This window comes from Pteropus medius, unplaced genomic scaffold (genome assembly GCF_902729225.1).
Source record: "Pteropus medius unplaced genomic scaffold, Ma_sr-lr_union100, whole genome shotgun sequence".
In the NCBI taxonomy this organism is placed as follows: Eukaryota; Metazoa; Chordata; class Mammalia; order Chiroptera; family Pteropodidae; genus Pteropus; species Pteropus medius.
The window spans coordinates 266058-271782 of record NW_024349226.1 but is presented as its reverse complement, the minus strand read 5'-3'; the positions used below and the strand labels follow the sequence as shown (position 1 = coordinate 271782).

Genomic DNA, 5725 nt, shown 5'->3' with positions numbered 1-5725 from the left:
GGCATGTGAATATACCTCAGTTTCAAAAAGATGAAAGCTTCTGAGTGATCGAAGAAAAGAAGAGCCGAGAAAGGAAAGGGGTACAAGTGCCCATAAGCCCCTCTGAGGAAGTGTTGCTGTAAAGACAGAACCGGGGCTGCAGCTGGAGGGGGTCGTGAAAGTGAGCAGCATTTTTATGTTGATGGGAATGGTGCAATCGACCAGGGAGAGAGCCTGAAGATGCAGGAAGGTGACGAGGCTGGAAGAGATCGGGCGGGCGGATCTCGGGGCTCAAGGAGGAGATGGCTCATTCCTGGGAATGGTTGGGAAGGCAGGATGGGTAGGCATCCGGGCAGGTAGGGGCGGTGACGGGAGCTTAAGACAGTTCCTCCTCCGATGGCTTTCATCTTCTAGGAGACTTGGGAAGCAAGGCCATTGGCTGGGAGGGAGAAGGCAGCTGCCACTACAACCAGCAACCCTGAGGCCATAGCAGAAGGCGGGGCCTGCGAGTTGGAGCCCACTTGCCTCTTCCATGCCTCTCCCAGTTGATAGGGGCCCAGGATGGCTACATCTTCTGACTTTTCGAGACACATTGACAACCTAGAATTTTTCTGAATGTCAAGTCTTCTCACGTTTTAATGTTTGTCTTAAAAAAAATTTTTTTTTTTAAACACACAGGGTCAGAGAAACATGTCCAATGGCCAGATTGAGCCCTCGGCCACCACGTGTTTGCCACTTCCGGTGCAAGTGGACCAAAGCACAGGCCAGAGTCCATTCTGGGATTTTGAGGAATTCCAGTGTTTAAGTGGGGAACAGGGAGGAACCTGAGAAAGTGGCCAACAAGGAAGGTTCTGGAACGTGGGTGGAGTGCCTGTTTGAGGCCCAGCAGCTTCTAAGAGTTTTAAAGGCATAATCGCATTTAATCTTCACAATGATGCTGTGAAGCAGCTATTGACGTTATCATCGCCATTAAGAATATTATTCCTCTTTGCAGATAAGAACACTCAGGTTCAGAGAGGAAAGACCATTCGCCCAAGGACACAGTGAGCAGACGGGGCTGGAACTTAGATTTCCAGAATGCTGGAGCCAGGATGTTGATGTTCACTTTAAAGCGACAGATATTTCAGCAGGATCTCTCAAAAAGGCAAGAAAAGAAGCACGAAATAGTTCCAGAAGTGGAGCGAGATTTATATGTAATGCAATTCCGCTCAATATCTACCCCCTACTCCCCCAAAAATGATCTTTCCAAACTTAACGAGCCCATTATCAAGTTTACGTGGTGTTATGGCTTGAACTGTGTCCCCCTCCCAAGGAAAGATATGTTAGAGTCCTAACCTCCAGGACCTCAGAATGTGACCTCATTTGGAGACTGGGTCTTTACCGAGGTAGTCAAGTTTAAGACGAGGTCACTAAGGTGGGCCCTCATACAGTAGGACTGGTGTCCTTTAAGGAGGAAAAGTTTGGGCACAGAGACAGACAGACTCAAGAAAGAGGAAGCGAAGAGACACGGAAAGAACCTGGCCATCGTCAAGCCAAGAAGAAAGAGGCCTGGAACCGACTCTCCCTCACGGCCCTCAGAAGGAACCACCATTGCGACACCAGGATCTTGGACTTCCAGTCTCCAGAACTGAGACCATAAGTTTCTATTGCTTAAATCAGCAGTCTCTGACCTTTTTGGCACCAGGGACAGGTGCTCCCATGAGAATCTAACGCCTGATGACCTGAGGTGGAGCCGAGGCAGTGATGCTGGCGCTGGGGAGCGGCTGCAAATACAGACGAAGCTTTGCTCACTCGCTGCTCACCTCCTGCTGTGCGGCCCGGTTCCTAACAGGCCGTAGACCGGTATTAGTCTGTGGCCCTGGAGGTTGGGGACCCCTGATTTAAACACTCAGTTTGGGGACTTTCTTATGGCAGCCTTAACAAACTAATACGTGTGGGAAAACAAAGCCACAAGAAAAAGCAAGATAATAATTTTGGGGATGAATATGGGAGAGGCTTTGCCCAGCTAGAAATCAAGATCATTATTATTCAGCCTTAGCAACCAAGAGATCATGATATTGGCATAAGATTAGTTGAGCAAGAAAAGATGAAATACCGCCATTTGCGACAACATGGATGGATCTCGAGATAATCAAGCTAAGCAAAATAAGTCAGACAGAAAAGGTTGAAAACCATATGATTTCACTCATGTGGGATATAAAACTGAAAGCAACAAACAAAGTTGACAAACAAACAGAGACTCATCGACACGGACAGCAGATTAGAAGCGGGGAGGGGGCGGGTAGGTAGGGGTAACAGGGGTCAAATATTTGGTGACGGCAAAAAAATCTAACTTTGGGTGGCGAACACACAATGTGATATATATGACACGCGGTTGAATCGTACGCTTGAAACTTATTTGATTTTATTAATGTAGCCCCAATAGTTTTTAATAAAAAAAATTAAATAAAAATAAAAGATTAGATGAGTGGATTAACAAAAAAGGTTCAGGGAGCTGGGAAACGGACCCACGTGGCCAGGGAAGTATGACAGGAGACAGAAGTCGCCTTTGAGATTGGGGGGGAATGTTGCGGGTTATCCATGTGGGTGAGAGATGGGATCTCTACCTCACACCATACACAAGAGTCATTTTCAGAGGGATCAAAGCTCTAACGGTACAAAACAAACCACAGAGAAAATACATTTTGGGGGATAGTCTTATGACTTTGGGGTCAAGAAGGGTGGTTGTATTAAAAATTATCTTAATTTAGTTCAGTGTTTGAAAGGTAATTCCTTTCAAAGTTCAACAGGTACCAAAGTGGCTAGAGTAAAAGCAAAATCTTTTTTCCCCTCAATCTTTACCCCCCAACCACCAACTGGTATAATCGATTTCTTGTTATCTTTACGGAGATATATTATGCATGGAAAAGCAATATGAACACACACACACACACACACACACACACAGAGTCTCCCTCTCCCCTACTGTTTAAACACAAATGATGGCATATTGATCATACAATTTTCTTACCTCGAAAATGATTCCAAAGGAATATGTCGAGAACTTTCTTATTTCTGTTATGATGGTATCCTAGAGAAGGATTTCTTAGGATACAAAAGATACTAACCATAAAAGGAAAGACTGCATTGCAAGAAAAACCTCTGGGCATCAACAAAGACCATAAGCAAAATGAAAAGAGGAGCCTCGAGTTATGAGAAGGTATTTACGGCACATGTAGCTAACAACGATTCTTAGCCACAATATATAAAAAAACTCCTACATATCAATAAGAAAAAGACAAACAATCGAACGAGAAAATGAGCAAAAGAAGGAGGAGAAATAGCTTCAGAGGTTGTGGAAGACGAGGAAAGAATCCTACACATCATACACAAAGCAGCGGATATGTAGCCTGTGAGTTATTATCAGCGACCGGAGAGAAGGCAGGCCAGGCAGGAGGCTGTTGGAGCCTCAACAACCTGGCTGAGAGTGAATTCAAGGTGGAAATGGGTGAGATTATTTCTGTCTGGCCTGGGGAGGAGAAAGGCCAACCCAGCCCAGCCCATCTCAGCCGGAGAGCGAGAGGTGAAAGACAAGGCTGGCTCCGTGCCCAACACCTGCCTGAGCCTCATCAGCGTCAACCCTGTCTTTCCTTCCCTGTGATGCAATCCTGCACCTGGCGACATCGTCCTCTGTAACCGACCCAGCCCAGGTCAGGCACTTCCGGTGTGCGGCCACGTGCTAAACGCTTTGAGCGGCATGAAAGCCACCACCTTTCTAGGCACTTGGGCTGAAAACTTGGAAGAGATTCCTGTCTCTTCATGAAACAGGAGATCCGGTTTGCTTGACCTTGAAATTGTATCGGAAGTCTCACCCTCACAGCTACCACCCTGGTCCCACTGCCATCATCCCTGACGTGGACACCTGCCGTCGCCTCCTTGCTGCTTGCCCCCAACAGAAGTTCCCAAGATGGCAGCAGCATCTTTTTATATTAAGTGTACGATGACATTTCCCTCCTCAATCCGTCTGCCGCCTCACTCAGCAGGACCCCAAGGTCCCATCCCACCTTCTTCCCTCGCTCACTCCATTCCATCCACACTGGCCTCTTTGCTTGTACCCCTGCCTCAGGGCCGTGGCACGAATCCTCTCAATAGCCCTGAAAGGTAAGTGTTATGGCTATGCCACCTTAGGGATGAGGGGACCGAGGCACAGAGAGGTGAAGTCACTCACCTGCCTCTCGGGCGTTGAGTTCTTGCTGTAGGTCAGGCTCCGTACTCAGCCCCGGATGTGCAGACTCTCAGATGAGGTCACGGTTGTTTCCCCCACCGGACAGGCGAGGGACCTGAGGCTCAGAGAGGCCAAGTCACTTGGCTGGGGCCGCAGAGCCAGGAAGTGGCAGATCTGGGCTGAAAGCAGCTCTGTCTCTATCCATCCTCTTGCCTGTAGTTGCTGGAGAGTCTCAGTGAAAAAAAACTGAGCTGAAAGATTGAGCATCCTCATTCCATTTGTTGTTTTCAGGGTTGTGTTTTGTTATCAGCTAACCCTGTGCCCTCATACCCCCTCCACTGCCCACACCTGCATTTATTTCTAAGCAAGCATCATCTCTCCACACAGCCCTTGGTATTCAGGCAGCCTGAGAATCACCAAATCTTTGGACGTTGGAATCATGAAATTACAGACTTGTCAGCCTCTAGAGGTGACTCCACGACCTCCTGGAAGCTGGTTCACTCTGTGGAATGTATTCAATCTGTGACCAACAGTGAGGCCACTGAAGCCGGATGGCTTGGGTTCACATCCAGCTTCCCCACTCACTGGCTGCATGGCCTCAGGAGAAGAGAGAGCCTCAGACCTTCTCATCTGTCAAATGGGGATGATAATAGGAGTCCCTACTTCACTAGGCTGTTGGGAGGTTCAAATGACTTTATATGAGTCAACTACTTAGAACAGCACCTGCACTTAATGAAAGTTATTAAACATTTGTCTTTGAGATTTCAAATCCTCGCCTCTTTGAGCTGTAAAACTCACGGTGATCTACGGCCATGCCACTCTGAACAAGCCTGATCCCATCTGATCTCGGAAGCTAATAAGCAGGGTCGGGCCTGGTTAGTACTTGGATGGGAGACCACCGAGGAAGACCAGGTACTATAGATGTAAAAAATAAAAAAATAAGGAATTGTAAGCTGACAAGGTCCTTGCAATCTGGGAGGTCAACCAAGGGTTGCCTCGCCTAAAAAAAAAAAAAAGAGAGAGAAAAAACCTCACGGTGAATTTTGGTACATATTTTTAAAAATGCCAAAATGCCATTATTAATGAAATATTTTAGTATGAAAAAAAGAAAGATGGCTTGATCTTCTTCAACATCTCTGCTTTGTTTCAGACCTTAAGAGTCAAGCCTGATCCATCAAATGGATGAACAGATCAACAAAATGTAGTCCATCCAGACAGTGGACTATTATTCAGCCCTGAAAAGGAACGAAGTTTTACAACACGGGCGAACCTTGAAAACAACATGCTGAGCAAAAGAAGTTGGACACAAAAGACAACACATTTATAATTCTATTTCTATGAAATCCCCAGAATAGGCAAATCTATCAAAACAAAAGAGATTAATAGTTACCAGCAGCTGAAAGGGATGAGGTTGGCGACTGGGGAGTAATGGCTAAGGAGTATGGGGTTTCTTTTGGGGGTGGTTAGAATGTTCTAAAGTCGATTATGATGGTTGTCCAACTCCGTGAATGTATTAAAAACCATTAAATTTTACACTTTAAG

The 5725-nt window shown here is 46.4% G+C and overlaps 1 pseudogene; it reads left to right on the top strand.

Moving 5' to 3' along the window:
• Positions 1–4985: 4985 nt before the first annotated feature.
• Positions 4986–5107, top strand: LOC120617908 (uncharacterized; annotated as a pseudogene).
• The last annotated feature ends 618 nt before the right edge of the window (positions 5108–5725 follow it).